Genomic DNA, 24,695 nt, shown 5'->3' with positions numbered 1-24,695 from the left:
TGATATCAGCACAAGGGTGAAGGAGACAGACACTGAGGACACTCAACACCTACCAAACCAGAGATGCAGCGGCACCTAAGTGCCCATCACTGAAGTAGACTTAAAACACACCCAACATGGGTCAGAGAATTTTGCAGAAGAGGGGGGCGGAAAGATCGTTAGAGCCACGAGTTGGGGCATTATGCACAGAGACATTGCCTCTCCCCCATAATGGACTGCTGCGCCCACAATGCATGACCCACAATCCCCATAGGGATGACCTGTATCCCTAACGAGGAGGGCCCCTTTGGTAAAGAGGCAAGGATGAGGGAATGGATGGTACCAACATGTGTGGTTTGCATACTAAGTATGTCCATGACTAATAAAAAATTTTTAAAAAAAAGCTGTCAAGTCCTGGAGCTGCTGGTTGGCCAAGCAGGGCCACTGAGCACATCTCTTGGGCAAGGCGGCCAAGGCGGGCCTTTAACCGTCTGTGCAGATACGGATTCCCTTGAGATGCTGATCCTCCTGCCGCTACCTCCCTGGGTGCTACGATTACAGGTGTCGCTAGAGATGGAACCAAGGCCTCATGCATGCTTGGCAAACACTCTACCAAGTGATCAACAGCCTCGGTTCCTAGATTTTTGTTGTTGCTTTGCCTTTAATCTACTAGGGTCTGCTCAGATTGCAAAGGCCTCCTTCCTTTCACCAGACAAGGGAACCCGCTGCGCTGTGCACGCCTCTGGACAGGCTTGTTCCAAGGAGTTTAGTCTGCAAAGAACACCCCTTTTAGTTTGCCGGATTTATATCTGGGCCAGCCCCACTTACAACGTCTGCGTTTGCCTGGGCAGGACCCATCCATCTGTTCCTTGGGCCGTCTAGCAGCTCTGCGCATGTGCTGGAGCCCACCCTCTGCGGCCAAAGGCCTCGCTCTGCGCATGCGTGGCAGCTGCCCCTGCTCGAGGACCACTCCTCCTTTTCTGGTCCCTACAAGATGCTCCCGCTCACCCTCGGCCGCCAAGTGCGTGTGCTGCGTTGTTCTCAGTGTCGGGCTGCGCTTCTTAAGTGGAAGTCACAAAAACTAGGTTTTAAAGCAAATGTCAGCAGCCTGGGCGGACACCCGCGTGCCCAAGGCTCCGAGGGCTGGGTTGGCCCGAAGTCCCCACGGGGCGCTACCTGTGCAGTCCCCGGTGGTGGCCCGAGTGTTCATAGCGCCTGGAGGTGACTAAGGTGTCGGTTTGCAATCCGGTGGGGCTCAGTCATTGACCCAGGGCTCCCTTGGGAGCTTCTGTCGGGAGTCCCACTTGATCCTAGGGAGCTGGCAGGCAGGAAGCCTGTTCAGGGAGGACTGTGGGCAACAGCAGGTTGGGAGAGAGCCCTGCGGGTGTAGAGCTGGGAGGCACTGCCGCCCGAGCCCAAAGGGGGCCCTGGATGAGGGGGCGAGGCTGAGGTAGAGGGAGAGATTCTGGGGAGTCTGGGCACACACACTATGGGTTGAGAGAAGAGCAGAGAAAGGATACAACAGGAAGAGGGAAGAAAGGGAAGGCGTGCATGTAGGCAAACAAAGGACAGAAAGGGCTGGAGAGATGGCCTAGCGGTTAAGTGCTTGCCTGTGAAGCCTAAGGACCCCAGTTCGAGGCTCGATTCCCCAGGTCCCACGTTAGCCAGATGCACATTGGGAAGCACGCGTCTGGAGTTCGTTAGCAGTGGCTGGAGGCCCTGGCGCGCCCATTCTCTCTCTCTCCCTCTCTCTACCTCTTTCTCTCTCTTGTCTGTCACTCTCAAATAAGTAAGTAAAAATAAACAAAAAAATTTTAAAAAAGGAAAGGACAGAAATATACCCACTCGGGGATCAGAAGAGAGACAGGGGAAAAAGAGGACAAGGTTTGTGGCGGAAGGGCTTATATGCCCTTTGGGGTATGTGTGCCGAGTGGGAGCTGGACAGTGAAAAGTGTGGGCGCTAGCAGCCATGTTGCCTAGGTCACCGTGTCAGGCCCTGGGAGACGGACAGCTATTTCCCACTTTTTTGTTTATTTTTGTTTTCAGGCTCATGCAATTCAGGCTGGTCTTTAGCTGGCTATGTACCCATGGGTTACCTTGAACTGTCGATCCTGCTGCCTCTACCTCCCTGGGTGCTAAGATTACAGGTGTGCACCAACACATCCCAGCTAGGGATGGAACCGAGGCCCCATGCATGCTAGGCAAGCACTCTACCAAGTGATCTACAGCCTCAGTTCCTCGATTTTTGTTCTGGTTTTGCCTTTAATCTGCTAGGGGGATTCCTGGCATTAGCCTGTAAGAGGCATAATAGAATGACCTTCACCCTGACATAGGTCCCAATGTCCTCATAGCTGTGCTCCACGGGAATATGGGAGCGTGCAAAGTCGTGTTTGTCAGGTGAAAAATCCTTGGGGACTTTCTTCTTTTCTTTTTCGTAGTCCCTGGATTTTGTTTTAGATCAGTAATTCTAACACTGCCTAAGAGCTTTGGGATAAGTCGATTTTAGGAAGTATAAGTTGTCTTACAGTACCTCATCATGGAAGGTATAAGAGGGAGCGGATGAGACACCAAGACAGAAGCACAGCCATCAAGACAAGAGAGGACCACCGCAATGAGACAGCTGCCACCAGGACATCTGAGGCCGCTCAGACAAGGCAGTAGTCACAAGAGCAGGCAGGGCCACCCAGGCAAGACAAGAGCTAAGAGGGCAGATAGGGTCACCCATACAAGAGCTCCCAGAGCAGCTAGGGACACTGGCCCTCAGGGCGGCCGGGCCACAGGAACAGGCAGAAGTGAGAAGACATCTTTACCACCAGCTCCAGCATCGGTGCTCCTGGGAGAAGGGGCCTCCCATCCTCCACTGTTGGGTTTCAGCGGTGCCTGGCACTGCAATCCATGTGCAGTGGGTATCTAGTGGTCATTGCTTCACAGTGTGAGGTCACAACCTCTGACCCTCCCTCCTCTTCCATGTTCCATCTTCCAAATCCTATCAGGTGATTATTTGTAATGTGATTCAATATCCATATTGTTTTTGTAGCCATAACTGAATTTCCTTGGTCCATACCTATAGGGATGCTGTGTCACAAGCCTGACACCCCTTGGTCTCTTTGTCCTTCCAGCAGCCGGTCCTATAACTGACGTGGAAGGTATAAAGGCATTCTAAAGAGCCATTTGTGCCCCTCCCTTTGGCTATCCGGCCACAGAAACAATAGTTCCCATGAAATTTGAATTTCTCTGGGAATCTCATGTTGGAAGAAGGAAAAGGCTGAATGGAACCTGGTGCCAGGTGGAGGAGGAGCTTGTCTCCAGGAGGAAATTTCACACAGTTCTGACAGCTCGTCAGACCACCTTGTAGCAGATCCTGAAGCTCAGACAATCAGTGAAGGGCCGGACCTCAACTTGACTGGGACTGCTTAGCTGCGCGTATCTCTTGCCATTATTTAAACCTAAACTTTATGCCAGGACACTGACTATGGACTGGGGGGCACGGCGGGGGGGGGGGAGGGGAAGTCACTGGAGCTCTTTATTTGTTCCTCTTCCCAATGTGGCCACATTAGATAAATCTCCTTTCTCTGTTGTTCACTATTATTACTCTGTTTAATTGGCTATTGAGGACAGATGGCTTGTTTGGGCTGCCAGGGCCCAAGCTCGGATCCTAATAACTCTGGTTCCAGCAGGAGCACTTGCTCTGCAAATGTTGGCAAATGTAACATATCAGGAGTTGGCTTAGGGGTTTGTGGATCTTCTAGATGTAAGTCACCGGTGAAGAAAATGTTAATGGTAGATGCGGGTTAAATTTACCAGAATTAGTTTATGGAGATGGCTCCACAAGTGAGAGAACTTGCCATGTGAGCATGAGGGTCTGAAAGGGCCTAAACTCCCCCTGAGTTTGATGCCTCGATGACCACATAAAAAGCTGGACTTGTCCAAGCTTGCCTATAAACAGTTCTGTGGGGAGTGGAGACGAGAGAATCACTAGGGCTCACTGGTCAGGCTTATTTAAAAATGGCAGCTCTTGGGCTGGAGAGATGGCTTGGCGGTTAAGCGCTTGCCTGTGAAGCCTAAGGACCCCGGTTCGAGGCTCGGTTCCCCAGGTCCCACGTTAGCCAGATGCACAAGGGGGCGCACGCGTCTGGAGTTCATTTGCAGAGTCTGGAAGCCCTGGCGCGCCCACTCTCTCTCTCTCCCTCTGTCTGTCTTTCTCTCTGTGTCTGTCGCTCTCAAATAAATAAATAAATAAATAATGGATAAAAAAAAATTATAAAAAAGATGGCAGCTCTGGGTTCAGTGAGAAAGAGTCTGTCTCAAAGACATGGATGAACTGTGGAAGAGGACACTTCATGTTCTCTGGCCTCTGCACATGCACAGTACGTGCATTTGTGCATACACATGTGCGTATACTTACCCATACACACTGCAACACAATACTACCATATGCATGAAATACAAATTGACCACAGTTGAAGCCATTGCATTTGGGAAGTATCCCCAGAAGGTAGAGGAAATACCCTACTATTTAAAAACAATCTCAGATTCAGCAAGGAGTCAATGACCAGCAAGAGACTAGTCTGTTATTTCTGTTGTTTTATTTATGTCTTATCCTTTCATGCAATTAAAAATATCCCCTGGTATGTGTGTGGGGACCCCTTCCCTTTCTGAAGGCCAACAGCTAGGGCTCTCTGCAGACTCAGAAGCCCCATAAGTCAGCTCAAGCACTTTGTGAGGATCACCTGGTTATGTGGAACTTACAAAAGAGGTATTGCATCTTTCATTATTCAGGGACCACGTGCTGTGGGTACTGTTTTCATTAAAATTTATAATATGTTTATTCATGTGTATGTGTGCATGTGTACCTGAGATTCCACTCCTTAATGTTCACTAGTACAATGTACTACAAGCTATCTTCACCTCATGAGAAATCTTCATTCCTTATCATATCAAATTTTTGCAGTTTCTGTATCTGCACTTACACAAGGATCCAATATTAATTGCATAGTCAGTTGGTGTGATAGTTAATCTTCATTGCCAACTTCATTGGTTTTAGAATCACCTAGAAGATGTAACTTTGCATGTTGCTGAGGATGTTTCCAGAGAGGTTTAACTGAGCAGGAAAGACACACCGTGAACGTTTGAGACCTCCATCTCATGGACTGGGATCCCAGGCTGAATAAAGAGGAGAAAAGAAAGAACCTTAACACCAGCATTCATCTCTTTCTGCTTCCTGACTATGAACATGATGTGACCAGTTGGCATCTGCCCCTGCTGCCGTGCCTTCCCCCTCATGCTAGATTACACCCTGAAATCATGAGCCCAAATAAACTTTTCCTTCCGTAAGTTACTTTTGTCAGATGTTTTGTCACGGTAGTGAAATTGTAACTAGTACGGTTGGTTTCTACGGAGACGTATGTACTTCTTATTGCACTCATATCTATGTGGCTTGAAGTGTTTTCAGTGATGAGGTTTAATGCTTTAAAATTATAGAGAAGCACCTCACAGTGGCTGATCCTATCTATACAAGACCTGCATAATAGGAAAGAAAAAAAATGATGACATCAAAATAGAAGAGAGACTAGTTGTAACGAAGGGACTCAGTGGAGGAGCTGTAGGGGACAGGGAGGATTAGGATCATGGTATATTGTCTATATGTATGGAGGTTGTCAATAACAAGTTTTTTTTTAAGTTTTAATATATTTTATTTACTTACTTGAGAGACAGAAATAGGCAGAGAGCGATGGAGGGAGAGAATGGGTACACCAGGGCCTCCAGCCAGTGCAAATAAAGTCCAGATGCATGCGCCCCCTTGTGCATCTGGCTTACATGGGTCCTGGAGAATTGAACCTTGGTCCTTAGGCTTTGCAGACAAGTGCCTTAACTGTTAAGCCATCTCTCCAGCCCCACACTCAATTGTTTTTAATGCATGTGTGCGTTCATGTGTGTACAGGTGTGTGGGGGGATGCAGGCAGAGGCCAGAGGACAACCTCAGCTCCTACCCTTAGGAACGTCACCCACCTTTTATGGGTTTTCTTTGAGACAGCTTCTGTCATTGGCCTGGAACTTACCTAGACTGGCTAGCTAGAAAGCCCCAGGGGTCCCCTGGGGTTCCAAGCATGCAGTACAATGCTGGGCTCTTTCTGTGGGCTCTGGGGATCACACTCAGCCCCTGGTGCTTATGACTGAGCTCTCTTGTCAGCCCCCATCCTTTTTTGCTGTTGTGGTGTTTTATTGTTAGGAGTTTTGGTTCTGAAATAGGTGTCTCACATAGCCTATGCTGGCCTCAAGCTCATTAATTAGCCAAGAATGACCTTGAACTCGTGACCCTCCTGCCTCTACTTCCTGAGTACTGGGATAACAGCTCTGCATCACCATGTCCAGCATTGGGCTTTGAGACAGAGTCTAAAAGCCTGTAGACCAGACTGGCTGGATCTGGTGGTTCCCCTGACTCAGTCTCCCAAGTGCTAGGAATACAAGCTTGCGTCATTCTCTGATCTCAGGCGTGATCCATGATCCTGGGCCTTGTGCTGGCTCTCAAACCTACTCAGCACGAAAACCCACGTGTTGTTTTCAGCCGACCTCAGCCTCTTTCCTCATGCTTGGCCTGCAGGCCTTTACATCTATGGGTTGCCTTTGAGCCCCCCAGCACAGCCTGTTAAACACTAATCCGCTGAGTGGTGTAAGACAGGCTTGGGGCAGGAGAAGGATCTGAGGAGACTGGAGTCTTCACACCCACAGAACTTTCCACATGTCAGCCAGGGTAGGTAGCAGGAACTGACGCCGTACCAGCGACCCTGCTCTCTTGAAAGGAATGACTTAGGTAGGATTGCTTCAGGAGATCGAGCAGCCTTGGACTCCTTGGCTTTGGTTCAGAACTCTTAGCCGAGCACCTAATCCATGCTAGGGGTTGTATGTAGCTACAGCTCTGAGGGAGGATGCCACCCCGGCTGCGACAGTCACCAGGCAGGCGGGGAGGACAGGCATTTGGGCAGTGCAGCCCGTCACAAACCTTTATACTCTCCTGGGGATTTCAGTCCCATTGCAAAACAGTAGATTGATGACTTGGGAACTTACCCTTAGCCGGGTATATAATACACCCTAGCAGGAGAGAGACCACTTTTGGAGTCTATCAGAACAGAACAAGACTGACTAACTGGCAAATGGGGGATGCTCTCCTTCCAGAATCAGCGAGAAGTTCAAGACGGCAACAAGCATAGTGGCAGCCATGTGTGGAAGCCTCCATCTTCTGTTGCTGGTTTTTGGGTGCCAGTGTGTCCATGTATGTGCACATGCATGTGGGTGCATGCATGTGAGGCTGAAAGCCCATGTTGTCATCTGGGTGGCCTCGAGCTCAGGGCGACCCACCTACCTCTGCCTCCCGAGAGCTGGGATTAAAGGCGTGCTCCACCACGTCTGGCTCTCACCTTGTTTTTGGAGCAATAACAAGTTTTTTAAAATGGTGGAGAAGATTAAGGTTTACAACAGATGCCCCTATAGGCTTTCTTGAGCACTGAGACCCACTGCAGCTGTGTGTCCCCCCCCCCCCCCCCCGCCACACACACACAGGGTTTTCTGTCATTGGTAGTGACTGCAAGATGACAGGTGACATGGCTCAGCTCTGCCCTGGACTGAGCTCTCCCTCAAGGGCCTCGGGGACTTATAGGCAGAAGACACACTCCTGTGAAGGCACAGATATTACCATCCACCCAGGGTCTGGGCTCTAGTAGCTACCGTCAAGGCTAGTGCACATGGATTAGGTGAACAGGTTTGTGGCCAGACACTTGGTTCAGGCCCAAGATCACTTGTGACTTACTCTTGTGTCCCTAGTAGTCACCTGTTTTACCCACAAAGTTGGGGTGTCAAACCCAGTTCAGAGGACCTAAGGGAGGCACAGAGAGTTGAGATGCAGGTGGGATGAACTATCTACAGACCCGGAAAGATGGTAGCTATCCCTGTCTCTCTTCTAGATCTCGAACTATCGGTCACCACCCCATAAAGGGCTGTGTACCAGAATGTGAGGGTTATGCAAAGTTTGGCAACAGTAAAAGCTTTCTAAAAATGTAGTGACCAAAAATTAATGCACAATGAAATGTGTTATGAATCTAAAGTGTTTCCGCCGCGTTCACCTGGGTTGCGTCATAGGACTTCGCTGCTTCCCTGGTTCTGAGCACACAACAGGCACACTTTGCACTGCGAATGCCTTTAAGCCATTCAACACCAGCAAATTCTGCCCGAAACACCTTGGCTCAGATTCTAGACTATTGTATGTGATGAACTGTATTGTTTTCACCGTACAAAAAGTTTTCTGCTCTTATGGAAGCAATAGTTTTATTATGTAAAACAAAGACCTTTGGATGTTTTCTACTGTCATTCCCCAACGTGTATTGAATTTGTATATCTTTGGATTGCATTGTGTTAGACAAACAAGCATATCAATCTTATGAGTATGCAAATTTGCTTTTGTCTTTAGTAAATTGTAAAAGTATGTGTGTACCAAAGAATTATATTAAAATAACTTTCCTTGTGATTTATGAACAGTAAATGTTTGATATGTATACCTATTGCATATACCTATAGATATAGATATATGCCCACATCTGCATAAAAATGTCTTAGATGAAGGGGTCTAAGGTGAGGGCTCAGTGGGTAAAGCACTTGCCATACAAGCATGAGGGTCTGGGTTTGGATCTTCAACACTTAACTGCCGGGCATGGTGGCATGCACTTGAAATCTCAGTGCTGGGGAGGCTGAGCTAGGGAGTCCCTGGAACTCACTGACCAGCTAGTCTATCCAAATCAGTGAGCTCTTAGTTCATCAAGAGACTTAAAAAATAAGATGGAGGGCTGGAGAGATGGCTTAGTGGTTAAGCGCTTGCCTATGAAGCCTAAGGACCCTGGTTCGAGGCTCGGTTCCCCAGGTCCCACGTTAGCCAGATGCACAAGGGGGCGCACGCGTCTGGAGCTCGTTTGCAGAGGCTGGAAGCCCTGGCATGCCCATTCTGTCTTTCTCCCTCTATCTGTCTTTCTCTCTGTGTTTGTCGCTCTCAAATAAATAAATAAATATTTTAAAAAAATAAGATGGAGAGTAGTTGAGGAAGACATCAGTGTTTTTTCTGGCCTCCATGCACACATGTATGTACACCTGCACATACATGCAAACACACATATGAACACATCTATACTAACATGCACACATACATATGAAATAAGTAAATGAGATAAAAATAAAATCAAATAAAACAGACCAACTCAGGGTACGCTGCGCTCACGCTGTGGTGTGCATGTGTGTGTGACGGGGAGAGTCATCCGCAGCTATTCTCACCCTGACCTAGCAGCCACAGGCAGAGGGGTCCCCACAGAGCTGAAGCATCATAGATGCTAATCTAGGTGGTGAGGTACCTTACTGAAAAAAAAAAAAAAAACTGTCCTATGACACTGCACCTGCCCAGCATTGTGTGATGTCCCTATGACGTGTTTCAGCCACATAAATAGACACCAATGAACTTCAGGTTGAGAGAGAGAGAGACCACGTGTAAAGGAAATAGGGAAAATGCATAGGACACCCAACATCCTCCTCCAGCCTCCACATTAGTGTGCACAGGGCAGTGTATTTGCCCACATGTGCATACGTTACATGCACAGCACACCCCCAAAAGAATAAAAGATCGGCTGTTTCTGACAGGTAGATCTAAGATCTAAGCAGCTCACCTGATCCTGCACACCCTCCCTTGCCTACTTCATTCTTTGACCGCTTTGCCAGCGGCCACGATCCTCCTGGAGTTGGACCTGGGAGGGGCATGTGCTCACCTGGTGGACTGCGTATGAGACAGCCTAGGCCGATGGTCTGGACTCAGCTAGGTGTCTGGGGAACGTGGAGGAAATAAGAGACGCGCCCTCCTGCAGCGCTGATCCCAGTTTCAGACAAAAGCTGTAGGCTGCTGTGTCAGCTCAGTTGGTAAAGCACTTGATTCACAACCATGAGGACCAGAAACAATGTAAACATACTGGCCATAATGACGTGTACTAATAATCCCAGCTGCAAGGAGGTTAAAGACAGGAGGATTCCTGAGGCTCTCTGGCCACACAGTCTAGCCTACTTGGTGAATTCCCAGCCAATGAGAGACCGTAGCTCAAAAGAAAAAAAAAGAAAAAGTGGCACTTCCGGCCAAGATGGCGACCGCCTAGCTGTGCTGCAAATCCCAGGGAAAGAAAGGTAGATGCAGATCCTAAGGAGAGAGCCACCCCATCATACCTCAAAAGGGCCCCAGCTGAAACTAAGGAAAATTGGCGAAACAAGCAAGGGTGCTGTTTTCCTGATGAACCGGATACCAGCACAAGGGGGAAGGAGACCAACACAGAGAAAAATCAACGCCTACCAAATCAGAGAGCCAGAGCCTCAGAGGCCCCCAACACCTCAGCACTGAAGCAGACCAAAAATGAACCCAACATGGCTCAGGGAAATTTTGCTGAAGAGGGGGCAGGAAGAATGTCAGAGCCACATGTTGGGTCATGATATGCAGAGACATTTATCGTACCAATAACTGTGGGCTAACTCCACAATGCACGACCCATACACCTCAACAAGGAGGGGCCAATGGGGAGGGGGTAGGTTACGGATGAGCCTAATAATGGTACCAAACTGCCTTTATTTGCTGAATACCAAACTAATAAAAAAAAAAAAAGTGGACAGCACCTGGGGAAGTCCAGTTGAGGTGGTCCTCTGGCCTCCACGAACATGTGAACATGTGTGAACATGCTCCTGCACACACACATGCATAACACAAAACAAAGGAGACCAGCAGCTGCATCCACCCAGGGTGAATGCCAGCTTCTACTGCTTGTGTGTTTTGTGTCTGGTGTCCTGAGCTGTGGTGGAAGTGAACCTCATAAGACAAGGGGTGGGAAGGCAGCTTTGCCCGCCGTGCTCCCCTGGAAACTGGTAGAAGGTGGCTCATTCCCTTCCAAGTATATGACTGAGACACAGCTGCCACTGAATAAACTGCTTTTTTAAGTTCTGACCAGGCATATGGTGGTTCACAAAGCCCCTCAAATTCTGTCAGCCTGCTGAAGCCAGAGCCCTGACCAGGGACTACAAGGCAGCCCCTGTCATACATCCTGGCCTGGGGAAACAGAAGTACAAGACAGAAGCCAGGACCAGTCAAGGTATGAGTTGGCCTTCCTTGGTTGGTCCTAAGTTGCATGTGATGAGTGCAATGTTGGGTATCAAAACTCAGGGCAGGGCCGGAGAGATGGCTTAGTGGTTAAGGCGTGTGCCTGCAAAGCCAAAGGATCCCGGTTCGACTCTCCAGGATCCATGTAAGCCAGATGCACAAGGAGGTGTATGCATGTGGAGTTCATTTGCAATGGCTGGAGGCCCTGGCGTACCCATTCTCTCCCTCTCTCTCTTTCTCTCTCTCTCTCTCTCTCCCTCCCTCCCTCTGCCTCTTTCTTTGTCTCAATAAGTAATATGTATATTTCATTTTTATTTATTTATTTGACAGAGAAAGAGGGAGAGAGGGAGAAGGAGAGAGAGTGAATGAATGGGTGCACCAGGGCCTCCAGCCACTGCAAACAAACTCCAGATGTGTGCGGCCCCCCCCTTGTGTATCTGGCTTACGTGGGTCCTGGGGAATTGAACCTGGGTCCTTTGGCTTTGCAAGAAAATACCTTAACCGCTAAGCCATACCTCCAGCCCTAAAATATGTTTAAAAAAAACTCAGGGCAGGGGCTGGAGAGATTGCTCAGTGAATATAGCACTTGGTGGTTTTAATGTAAAATGTGCCCATGGCGTGCTTGAATACTTAATCCTCAGTTGGTGGTGCTGTTTGGGAAGGTTGTGGAGCCTTTACGAGGTAGGGGAAGTATGTCACTGGGACAGGACTTGGGGTGTTACAGGCCAGCCCCCCATTTGCTCTCTCTCTTTCTACTTTATCCCTGCTGATGTGCTATGATGTAACACTTGCTGTCTGCTTCTGCCAAGCTTTCTTGCCATGATAAACTTCCCCTCAAAACTGTAAGCTGAAAATAAACCCCTTATTTCCTTAAGCTGCTAATGGTTGGATATTTTTCCCAGCAGTGAAAGGCACAAGCATGAGGACCACAATCTGGGACCCCAGCACCCACATAAATGTTCTGTGGGCATGGAAACTTCCTATAATTTTAGCACTCAGGAAGCAGACATGGAATCCCGGTGCAAGCTGACTAGACAGACTAGCTAAATCTTTGAGTTCAAGTGAGAGGCCATACCTCAGTAAATAAAGAATGAAACAATGGAGAAACACGCCTGATGTCAACCTCTGGTCTCCCCATGCAGACACATGGGCATGTTTGCTCACACACAAGTACACATGCATGCATGCACAGCACACACATACGCAGTAACTTCCCTCCAAAACAAACAAACAAAACAAAACAAAAAACCCCTCAGGGAAGCTGGCAGAGCTGGCCAAGCCCCAGCATTGACTATTGCATGTCAATCTTTGGCAGCACAGAGCTCTTGTGTTGGGAGGAAACAATGGACACTGAGGGTCCTTACTTAGCTTGTGTCCACTTGGAGGAAAGTGCGTGTGAGTCATAGGCTTGGCAGACAACTCATTTAAGGGGACAGTGGAACTCCCCAAGTCCAGGATCTCAGTGGGCCCTGGTGTCTTCCTACAGGATAGCTAAGCCAGGGCTCAATGAAGGAATCTGGGCACACCCTCTAAGCACAACTCTGTTCCAGTGTTTGTTCAGTTTTACTTGCAGATCCTCTGGTGTATTTTTTGAGTGTGCATCACATGTAAACTACCTTAGCTTAAAAATCAAGAGAATCATTCTACAGAGAAATGGACTGAGCCATCCATGCCTGCAGAAGATGCTGGAGAGAAGTATCTAAACGAAGCCTTGGTTGAAAATTATTATTAAGTCAGCTTTGTTGCCCTGTGGGGACAGAACATCTGTGCTGTGCAACCTCTTCCCTGCCAGAGGGACTTGAGGGTGGGCAGTGCATTAGGCAGCAATGGGTGTTGGTCCTGGTCAACCATCTCATGCGCTGTGGGCTCAACCTTGCTTTTAATAGCACCACTCCATTAGGACTCCACAAGGAGGAAATGGGTCCACTTAGGAGTGCGGATAAGAATTCCATTAATGTTCTCTCTGACCTTTGCTAATTCCAGCATCATTAGCGATGCATACGTCTCAAAGTCTCCTTAATGCCAAAAGCTTGCTATGCTTGCTTAATGAACCATAAAATGAAGCAGCAATGATTTGTTTCCTGCTGTCAGCCTCCTGGTTAAGTAATGGCAGGACAGGGAAGAAAACCCTGCATCTTCTCACCAGGATCTGGCTAAGATACTAGATTTGCTAATCACAATTGATTAAAAGGTAAAAATATTTATACACACTCACACACACACACACACACACACACACACACACACACACCCCTCATTCTCCATTATCTCTATTTTTTTTTTCTAGGTAATGAGTTTCTTCAGCATTATTCTGGGAGAATGTTAGCACCACTGGTTTTTGTTGCTATACTTATGAGAAACCTGAGCTGCGGCAGGGTGTACTGCAAGGCCCTGCCCAACCCCACGGGGCCTCAGTGCTTCTTTAGTACCCGCTCACGCCTTCTTCCTGTGCTGGACCCTGTCATCATGGGTGTCTGCTCTCACCTGGGTCCTGCTTACCTGTTCTAACCATCAGGACCCTGAACCTCCACTGTGCTAGCAAAACTATCTTGTAACATTTGAAAACTTAGTGTGGTGGTGCACACCTGTAATCACAGCACTTGGAACCCTGAGTCAGGAGGATCAGGAGTTCAAGAGTTGGCTACATAGCAAGCTGGAGGCCAGCCTAAGCTATATAAGACCCTGCTTCATAAATAAAATAAAATAATACAATAAAAGACTGAGCACTCACAATTTTGTTACTTAAACACACTCTGATTGCTCATCTGGGCACTAGTGTGGGTATATTGAACATGGCTTCCATCTGTGTATAGGTAACTTGCTTTAACTTATTTTATGTATACGTGCACAAGGAAATTGCTGGTATACGTGCTTGTGTATGTGGAAGTCAGAAGTTGATGTCAGCTGTCTTTCTCAATGGCTCTTCATTTTAGAGTGAGGACCCCTCACTGAACATAGAGCTCACCGACTCAGTTATATAAACTAGCAGTGAGCTTGCGCAAATCTCTTGTCTCTTCCTCTCCCGGCACTGCTGTTACAGGTCCACCCTGCACACAGGATTTTTATGAGGGTTCTGGGGATCCCAAATAGTTTCTAATGTTTCTACAGCAAACACTTCACTCACTGAGCCATCTCCCTAGCCTCTGTTTTAATTTATAATCACCACTATTTCCAGGATCTAGGTCATTTTGAAAACTATCGTTGAAGAGGACTGGCTCAGTAGTTAAAGGCACTTGCTTGCAAAGTCTGATGGCTGGGGGTTCAATTCCCCAATATCCATGTAAAGCCAGACACACAAAGTGGCGCATACACCTGGAATTTGCCTGTAGCGGCAAGAGGTCCTGGCATGCCTATACTCTCTCTCCTTTCTTCTCTCTTAAATAAATAAAGAAAATTTAACAGAAAACTATCTTCATAAATAATTACATCATGTTATAATAATTTCATAAGTCATAATTCACTTTCTCATCCCTCCAATGGTAAAAACATTCTCTTATTTCCCCTATACAGTGGATGATGCTACCCTCTTTAGGGATGGAAGTTTTTCTGCTCTTGTTTTCTACTTGGTTCCTCAATCCCCTTGTGGATAGGAATAAACAGCTCTTGGGGTCTTGTAGCTTCAAGACCTCAGAGACTTGCCTAAGGTAACAGCTTCATGAGTTTCCTCATGAGAAGTGACAGAGCCAGGAATCGGAGGAGCATTCAGCAACCTTTTGGGATCTGGACAGTACGCCTGGGCTATCACCCTTTATTTTCTAACCCCCTCCCCAGGTGACCACTGTCCTGGTTTTGGGACCATATGTGCATGTATACATGGGCCATGAGGTCAAGGACGCATATGAGGACGTAAGACTTCTTTTAAAAAAAATTTTATTGGGCTGGAGAGATGGCTTAGCGGCTAAGCGCTTGCCTGTGAAGCCTAAGGACCTCGGTTCGAGGCTCGGTTCCCCAGGTCCCACGTTAGCCAGATGCACAAGGGGGCGCACGCGTCTGGAGTTTGTTTGCAGAGGCTGGAAGCCCTGGCGCGCCCATTCTCTCTCTCTCCCTCTATCTGTCTTTCTCTCTGTGTCTGTCACTCTCAAATAAATTAAAAAAAAAAAATAAAATTGTTAAAAAAAAAAAAAAATTTTTATTCATTTTTATTTATTTATTTTGAGAGCGACAGAGATAGAAAGGCAGATAGAGAGAGAGAATGGGTGCGCCAGGGCCTCCAGCCACTGCAAACAAACTCCAGATGTGTGCGCCCCCTTGTGCGTCTGGCTAACGTGGGTCCTGGGGAATCGAGCCTGGAACTGGGGTCCTTAGGCTTCACAGGCAAGCGCTTAACCGCTAAGCCATCTCTCCAGTCCGGATGTAAGACTCTTAACTGAGGAAACAAACAAGAGCATGGGGCTTGGCGAAGAGTGGAAGGCTGCACGTATTTACAGATTAGATGACATGTTGGCCCACACGCTGCCTTCCAGACGCAGTGCCCAGACTGACTGGAGTCCTTCCACCCAAGCTGGGCGTTAGGCTTTCTGTTTACTCTGAACTCCTTCTGTAGGGTTGGGGTTCCACGGCTTGGGCCCTTCCTGCAGGGTCTGGGCACCTCAAGTGCATCGGGGTGTTTGTGGGGAGCATCAGGCCAATATAATGACATGACGTTCTTCTACACCCCGTTTACCACACAGAAGCCCCGGGAGCAGGGATCCCCAACTACCTTCTATATTCCTTACCTACCTCTCACAGTGCGGTGTGGTCATTTCATCGTGATGAGATCAGGAGCAGTGCCCAGTTGCTGTGGGGTAGAGTGTGCTCTCAGCGGATGACTAGGAAGATGAGCCACTGACGTTTAGCAGTAGAGAAAGTGGACAGCCAGCATGCAATGGCTCTGCCTACGTAGCTCTTCTGCCTGGCAGGGCCCCAGGACCCCAGTGTCAGCCATGTTCCGTGGCTGTCTCCCTTTCTGGAACCCCAGCTATGTTCAGCAGAGTGGCATGGGTGTTTGCTCTAGAGTCTTGCTCACCAAATAGTCGTGGACATCTGCCAGCCTCTTGGCCTCAGTTTACCCACTTTCATTCTTTGGAAATGGGCCAATGCAGTGCTAAGGGCTAATTTTAGCTTGGTGAGTGGAAAACTCGGTGTGTGGCTGAAGTCCTGGCCGCATTTTCCTACATCCCGTGGTTTTCTGACAAAAGGGAGCATGTTAGCACTTGAAATGGCCTCACCTCTTGCTATTTTTGCAGGAGGTCTGAACACAATTGTTAAAAATAGAAATAATGAGCAAAAGCAAGGCTTCTGACCTTGAATCACAGTCCAGGACAACTCTTAGGATCCTCTCCGGGCTGGCGATGATAAATGATCACTGCATTGCATTCGTCCTTTGCTAATTTATCCTTGGTGGGGTGAAAAAGTTCCTGACTTTTTCCCTCCCTCCCTCCCTGTCTCCCTCTATCCCTCCCTCCCTTCCTTCCTTCCTCCCTCCCCCTCTTTCTTTTTTGTAAAGAAAGAAAGGTATTTAGGGCATTAAAAGTGTTGTCAGTTCTTCTGTGGGTGTCAGACACTATACTTGGGCCTGGTCAACTCTATGTGGCCTGGTCCAGGTGCCCTGCCATCTTGCACTGCAGAGCTGGCCAGAAGCCACAGTGGCATACAGATCTCAGAGCATGGGCCTGGCTTGACCCCACCTCCCAGCTGACCACACCTTGCCACGGAGGAAGAGCCCTGGGAGATCAGGTGCTCAGGACACTGGTGTCATTCCTGATGGACCAAGAAAGGTATCAGGGGGTGAGCTAAGGGAGACTAGGGAGGACCCCAGTCCCCCAGAAGCAGGCAGTGAGATGCAAGATGATGATGTAAGACTCATTATATCCAGGGAGTCTGGGAACTGTGCCTGTCACGGGGTTCAAAGGCACTACACCTCCTTTGACTTCATACATGCCCACGGGTGATGTGCCAGCTGCAGTGTCCAGGCCACAGAGCAAGGGCAGATCCGGCCTAAGGCACCTGGACTGAGCCCAGATGTCACCTTCTGACCCTCAGCACAAGGTCTAGGGGGATTTGGATGTCTTCAAAATCCAGAGCTCAGCCCAGGCTCACAGCTGTACCTCTGTCTCAAGGTGTAACCCACAGTGGGATTGTCCTACACGCCCTGCTCCCAGGAAAGTCTGGAGGAAACACGTGAAAGGGTTTAGCTGCAAGGTGTGGTCTTAGAGTAGAATGCGAAGGTGACGGGATTGGGGAGATTGCTCAGTGGTTAAAGGCACTTGCCTGCAAAGCTTGTAGGCTTGTCCTCTATTCTGCAGCCACCTACATAAAGCCAGATAGGTATTCACTTCCAACACACGTGCAAATAACTAAAAATTAAAGACGAGGCCAGGAGCCTGGGTCAGAGTGGGTCACAAGGAAAGACGGCCGTGTGAGTGGGGTACTCTGGAAAGGAGGGTGTTATTTATTTACTTATTTATTTGCGCATGTTTGTTGGGGGACAGGGTGCACCAGGATCCCTGGACACGGCAAATGGAATGCTAGATGCTTGTGTCACTTTTTGTGTCCAGCCTTACCTGGGTGGCTGGAACCCCAGTGAACAAGCTTTGCTAGCAAGTGCTTTTAACTGCTGAGCAGCTCCTCAGCCCCAAGGCTGTTGACTTCCGTCTTTCACATAGTACACTCCCTCCCCTCCTGCCTAAGACATTTGCTTCTGTCAGTCTTCCAACCTGGCCTCTAGATACATTAATGTTCTTGCTGAACCAGTACATGTTACTCCACGCTTGTTTGCATACAAGTATGGACAAAGCCACTTTGTCCATCTGGCTTTGCATAGGTACTGGGGAATCAAAACTGAGCCATCAGGCTTCACAACCAAATGCTTTTTAACCTCTGAGCCATCTCTTCAGCCCTCATTCCAGATTTTGACTGACCAGTGGAGGAATTGGTCAGCTCTGGGAAGAATTATTACAGCAATAGCCCATCACAGCCCTAAGTGTTTTCTAAGCCCTTCTGCCAGCCACATCCAGGGTCTCAGATGGAAAAAGACTTCAACCGAGTCCCACCACAGAAAATCTGTCCATTACCCCTAGCTAGAGCAGGAAGTGGAACAGAAAGGGTGATGCCTAAGGGGGCCACAGGTGCAGCTCAGTCTGTGGTCCTCTCAGCCCTCCTGGTCTGCAGACTGCCCCCAGTAGGGAACATGAAGTAGTGGGACAGAACCCACACCAGGCATGGCCAAGACAAAGCCAAATTCATACTTTTAGGCCAAGCCTCCAAGGGTATTGCCAGGGTGGGAAGTTTGCATTCTGATCTTGATCAAAGATAGGATTGATTCTCCAGGTCCATCAAGCCCCTATAAACCTTGGGCAGGCCTGCAAGACAGGACCTTGACTCATGCTTCAGCAAGTGAGGTGGTTTATCTCAGTTGTCAGCTAAGAAACAAATCTCTAGACATGACTGTGAGGAAGTGCCGAGATTAGATTGAGATGGGAAGACCCATGGGTATGGGTAGTACCATTCGCTGAGTCAGGGTCCTATAAAGGATAAAAAGGAGGGCTGGAGAGATGGCTTAGCAGTTAAGGCATTTGCCCGTAGAGCCTAAGGACCCGTGTTCAACTCTCCAGATCCCACATAAACCAGATGCACAAAGGTGAGGCAAGCGCAAGGTCACACATGCCCACTAGGTGGTGCAAGTGTCTGGAGTTCTATTTCTGTGGCTGGGGGCCTGATGTACCAATTCGCTATTTCTCATGCGCTTGCTCGCTTGTGCTCTCTCTCTCTCTCTCTCTCTGTATATATATAATATAGAATAAAAAGGAGAAAAAGAGCTGAGTATCAGCACCGATTGCTCGCTGCTTCCTGACATTGGATGCAGTATGACCAGCTACCTCACATTCTTGCTGCCTTGCTTCCCCACCATGATGGACCATACCCCTGCACTGTGAGCCAGTATAAACCCTTCTTTCCTTAAGTTGCTTCTGGCAGGCATTTTGTCACATCAACAAGAAAAGTGACGGAGCAATCTAGTCGCGGTCTCCTTCCCTACTCAGGATGTTGATGACTGAGGTCCCTGGCTACTCAACCCTCAACATGGAGTCTCAACCTTTTGTTCCTTACTTTTTTCAGCTCTTCAGGGGCAGCCCAGGCACTCCTTTCGCAAGAATCCGTTTCAGCTCAACCTCGTGCCTCGGCTCTGGTGCCCTCACTAGCCACATCCCTTTTGGCTCAGAGACCCCGAGGGGGCACCCCAATGGATCATGAGCGCTCCTCCTTTTCTGTTGTTTGGCCAGTGTGCCAGCGCTAGGCCCAGTGAGTCTGGCCGTGGTGTGCAGGAAGGTAGTGGACCGAGTGGATGCCGGTGAGTGACAGGATTCTCAGACAGGCAGGCAGGACATCAAGGCTTGCGGCAATAAGCAGCGATTGCCTGTACCGGCGCTGGCCCAGCAGATGCACATACAAAGACTGAGCCCCGTGTACAGTGGGACCTTCCCTTTTATATCCTGTCAGCCCCCTCTCTGCACATTTCAGCTCCTTTGTCTCCCCTATATAGTAACATAAGTCCTGATTGGTTATCTTACACTACCAAGTTGCTCTGGGCACACTGCAAGCTACGAGGCACATTATAGCTTTGAAGTCACCATGTGCACGCATCTCCGTAGTGGCCCTCCCTTTACTCTGTCGGGGACCTTAGCACAAGGATACTGGGGAGGAGGCTGGGATTCATAGGAGCTCAGGATGTGACAAGATGCAGGGGAAGGAGCCCCTTAGGTTGCTCCTCGTTTTGACAGGAAGATTGAAGCCTCTGTTCATGTCCATCCCCAAAGAACAGTCCCCGAGGTAACGGAGGCCACACTGCTGGGACAGCCTCCACGTGACTTGGGATCTCTCAGGCCTCATGGGACAGATGACATATCCTGGAGTCAGGTTGCACCCACACCTTCCTGGGCAACTAGTGCCCTCACTCTCTTAGCTTCCTCCGCTAAGCCCTAGGGCTACGAGGAGACTAAGTAGAAAGTCCATGCATGCTCGGTAGCCCTCAGCGAGCGCTCATTCCCGGCTCCCCACGCCTGCCCAGTTCTCAAAGGCTCACTGTTTGGACTGAATCAGTGCCGCAAAGCTTGCCGGGTGGATTCCGTGGCACACTGGAAGGGCCAGTTGTAGTCAGGATCTCTCATAGCCAAGATTCTGAGCTGGGACTGTTCCGGTGGGAACTGGCATGCCCTGGCTGGGAGCAGTGCCACTTCTTCCCGATTCAGAGTCTGCATCCGCAGCAAAGAGCGGCACCATGGCGCCCGTGGGCGCACTCTTCACCTGCGAGGGGTCCAGGTAGATGTGCCGGGCCCCATCCGGGGTCCCGGTCAAGGTTAACAATCTGTGTTGGTGCTGATGCCTCTAAGACGGCTCCTGGCAGTCCTCGGAGTGGCCGGAATAACCTTTCCCAGACAAACCGTGAGTGACCTGCCAGCCTCCTGGGACTCTGGCTCCAGATGTTTCTGTAACCTCCACCCCCCAGTGAGGTCACCACAGCAGGAAGCGGTAGGAGGTTGGCTCTATGAGGTCTTACTTGGTTGGGACAAGAGATAATTTTCCCAAACTGCCATTATGCGACCATGCGGTGGTTAAATGAGGCTCCATCCCAAGCCACAATAGGCCAAGGAATGGGTAGAGCAGGAGACAGAGGGCATGCTGCAGAGGGGTGGTGAACACACTCACACAACGCAGGAGCCAGCCAGCCAGGGATATGGAGGAGAAGACAGCCAAGGCCCTCGTCAAACTTCTCCTGGTGGCCTTCAGTGGCAAACGCAGCCGGTGTCTGGGGTGCGCAGGGGCCTCTCTTCTCCTCAGCGTCAGGAATGCTCTCTGGCCGGCCATGAAGACAACAGTGACAATCCTGTCCTGCTCAGGCTCTGTGGAGCCGTCCCTGCCTATGTTGCGCTGCTCCTGTGAACCCCAGCTCTCCTACTTGGTACTTTAATGACAGCACCCCTGGGGCAGGAGTCCAGACAGGATGAGGAGACACAAATTCAAGACTTACCAGTGCCAGAGCTGCCCCTGATGCCTGCGGGTATAGGCTTCCACCACATGCCCTATGGACACAAAGAAACCTCCGGTCTGCCAGCGCCAAAAGCGGGATTGTAACTCTTATTCTTCCTGGTGATGTCACCAAACCAGGTTAAGAATTGTGAGAAGCTCTCCCGAGACTAGCAGCCCTGGGCCTTCGAGTGCTGGCTGGCAGACCAGAGCCTCCAGCCCACCACGCCGTGAGAGCCATGCTCTGTTGCCCCTGCATTCGAAGTGGGAGGCTTGTGGCTCTAAATGTGCATGTTGGAGGCTCATGGCTCTGGGCTCTAATCCTGGTATTTGGAGGCTATGGTCACCCTCAGCGCACAGCAGCAGGGAGCAATGGCGGGCGGAGGGCAGCGCTGGCTAGTGTCACAGCTCCCGGAGGCGGGCTCGGGTGCCGAACCTCAGCGCCCTCCGTGGCCAGCACCACAGCTCTTGGGCCGGCCCGGGGTTGGTCCTAGAGTCTTGGCAGCTCCCTGCAATGCTCCTAGCAACTGTGGCCTACAGTTTCTCATCTCTAGCTGCTTACACCCTTCTGCTCTCCGCCCCTCTCACTTCTTTTTTTGTTTGTTTGCTTTTATTTCTTTATTTGAGAGTGACAGACAGAAAGAGAGAGAATGGGCGCGCCAGGGCCTCCAGCCACTGCAAAGGCACCCCAGACGCGTGCGCCCCCTTGTGCATCTGGCTAACGTGGGTCCTCGGGAATTGAGCCTCGAACTAGGGTCCTTAGGCTTCACAGGCAAGCGCTTAACCACTAAGCCATCTCTCCGGCCCCCCTCTCACTTCTAGATCCAGCATCCTTCATTGCTCTTTCAAACTCTGGCTACTCTGTTGCCGCCACTGCCGCTGCTGCTATCACCAGGGTAACCACTGCTATGGCTTTGCTATTGCTTCTAGTACGTCCTCTTCATGTTGCCAGCTCAACTCACTACGAATGATAAAGCCAAGAGAAGACCACTCAAAAGAAGCCTTATATTGGGCTTAATATTACATTATGGGCAGCACAGTGGGGATGTCTCTCTTGGCTGACTTGAAAAGTGAATCTAACCCACTTGCTTATTTACCAAGACGGGGGGGGGGGGGCGGGGGGGGAGGGTGAAGGCGTCAGCACCAATCACAGCGCTCTTTCATGTAAATTAAGGATTGTGTTTGCACCATTCACAGTTCTTCTGCTGGGCACCGGGAGCGCTTCTCATTGTGCCTGGGTAAAAATAGCTGCTAGAGTTCACCGAAGCTTGTAAAGGGACAAAAAGTTGATGGCTCAGTGGGCAAGAGGGCTTGCCACACAAGTATGAGGGCATGAGAGGGCCTCAGTCTGCTTGAGTTCGATTCCCCAGAACGCATGTAAAAAGCTGGGCATGGCCACACACATGCCTGAAACCGCAGCCCTAAGGAGAAAGGAGAGTGGGAAATTGTTCAGGCTTGAAAAAACTGCAGCTCCAGGATCAGTGAGAGACTCCAGCTCAAAGAAATGCACAAATGCGTGCACCTGGGACACATACATGCATACATTACACACAACATACCTGCACATGCAAAAAAATAAAATGAAAGTTGAGGGCAAGCTGTTTGGAACAGCTATGGTGGGGGTTGTGCCTTCTGGAGCCAAGGATGGGCTTCAGCAGCAAGCAGATGTGATTTTCCTATTGCTTCAAGGCGTCTAGAGAGCACCCAAAGCAAAAGGGCTGCCAAGAAGGCTATCCTGCTGGCTATTAGGTGACAGTTCTCAGCACAAGGCCGTGGGGTACCAAGGAAGTATTAGCCAGCTGTCAATTAGTGGTCTATTTGCACTGAACCCCAACATCTTAGCTTATTTAAAGGAAAACATGGATAGTAAAATGGGTGTTTAACAAAGGGCAAGCATTAGCACTAACAGTACTCCACAGTGCTCTGCTCCTAGCAAACACCCATGGAGAAAGTGACTTACTTCGTTGGTATCAAGGGGCCTTGGCAGCTAGGAGGTGGTAGGAAGTGGGATAAGGCATAAATCAATGGCTCTTCCAGCTGCTCAGATACTCTAAGGGTGAGTTAGGGGTCCTTGTTCTTGAGAAGTTTCTTTAGGAAGCCCTTCTAGATTTCACTACCTGATTTTAGGCTCATGAGCACCCACCATTATTCTATTCACATGGACTCTAGGCTTTTGACCATTTGTTTGTCGTGAGATAGAATTCTCATATAGCCCAGACTGGCCTAAAACTCCATGCGTAGGTGAGGATGACCTTCAATTTCTGATCCTCCTGTCTCTACCCCCAGAGTGCCAGGATTAGAAGTGTGCACCAACATGCCCAGTTTATGCAGTGTCAAAAATGGGACCCAGGGCTTTACACATACTAAGAAAGCACCCTACCAACTGAGCTACATCTCCAATCCTTTAATCTCTTGGTCTCCATATGAGGCAAAGGGCAGAATGTGGTTTCCCAGGAAACAGCCACTTCTATCTACTTAAAGACACGTAAGGTCTTGAGAGACATTTATTTCTTCTAGCATTTTTTTCCCCAGAGGGGGGTGTTTAGTCTCACCAAGTAGTCCGGGCTGGCCTTGACCCCTCCTGACCCTCCTGCCTCAGCCTCAAAATGCTGCGATTACAGGTATGCCCCACTATGGGTGACTCCTATACCATTTGACACACATTCTCCCCATGTCAGATGGGCTGTTGTCACACATGCTTAGACAGCCGAGGTAGACAGTAGAGATGCAGCTGCCCTCACAAGGGCTTCATAGGGCAGAGTGAAGGCTGGTAGGGCAGGAAGTAGTACGGGCTAGTGCCCGAGGTCGTAAGAACACTTCCACTGCCTTCGCATTCTGAGAGGGAGATGGGTAGCTTTTATAGGCAGTTAGGGTGACTGGACCCCTGAAAGTATCCTTGTAGTCTCTACTTTGCTAGAAATCAAAACATGATGTGACTTCTTATATCTTCCCTAGATCTGTTTTTCCACAGACAACCTGGAACCCTTCTGGGAGGGAGGTCTTCTTTCATAGGATTTAATCCTAACATTGTGGTTGGTTAAGTTCAGCCCCTATGACTTGGCATCATGGCTAGCCTCTTCCTGAGACAGCCCCTAGCCCAGACCAATCAGCCCTCACTATAGCTCACCTGAGCTGGAAGGTAAGGCTCACCACCATAAGGTTAATAATGCCTTTGTGGAGGGAGGGAAAGCTCTCGGGGCTGCCTGACTTCAGACCCTCCAGCTTCTGATGAGTTTCTCCATGTATCAGCCCAGCTGGGCCAAAACAAGGGGGAGAACCCTCTGACCCCCACTTTCTACATGGGCTCTTTACCCCCTCCTGCCCTCCAGATGACAGGAGCTCTGTGTACTTTCTTTTCTGTCCTCTGTACATTTTTCCAGGCCCACCATGTGGGCTCTCAGGCACATGGGAATATTCATTTTCCTTCCCTTGATTTTTTATTTCCCTAAATGAGTATAATAATTTAATAATTATCCTTCTAGTCTCATTTTATTCAATTCTTTAGTTAAAAGTAGCACGAACCTAGGGTTTGGGGGTTCAAGGACTTTGTTGAACC

The 24,695-nt window shown here is 49.3% G+C and overlaps 1 pseudogene; it reads right to left on the bottom strand.

Annotated features, from left to right (window-relative positions):
- The window catches only part of LOC123458581, an 83,717-nt pseudogene extending 82,528 nt beyond the window's left edge, over positions 1-1,189 (bottom strand).
- Between the last annotated feature and the right edge of the window lie 23,506 nt (positions 1,190-24,695).

The sequence above is a fragment of the Jaculus jaculus genome, chromosome 2, assembly GCF_020740685.1.
Source record: "Jaculus jaculus isolate mJacJac1 chromosome 2, mJacJac1.mat.Y.cur, whole genome shotgun sequence".
Taxonomy (NCBI): domain Eukaryota; kingdom Metazoa; phylum Chordata; class Mammalia; order Rodentia; family Dipodidae; genus Jaculus; species Jaculus jaculus.
The sequence above is the reverse complement of the archived record's forward strand: the minus strand, read 5'-3'. Positions and strand labels throughout refer to the sequence as shown.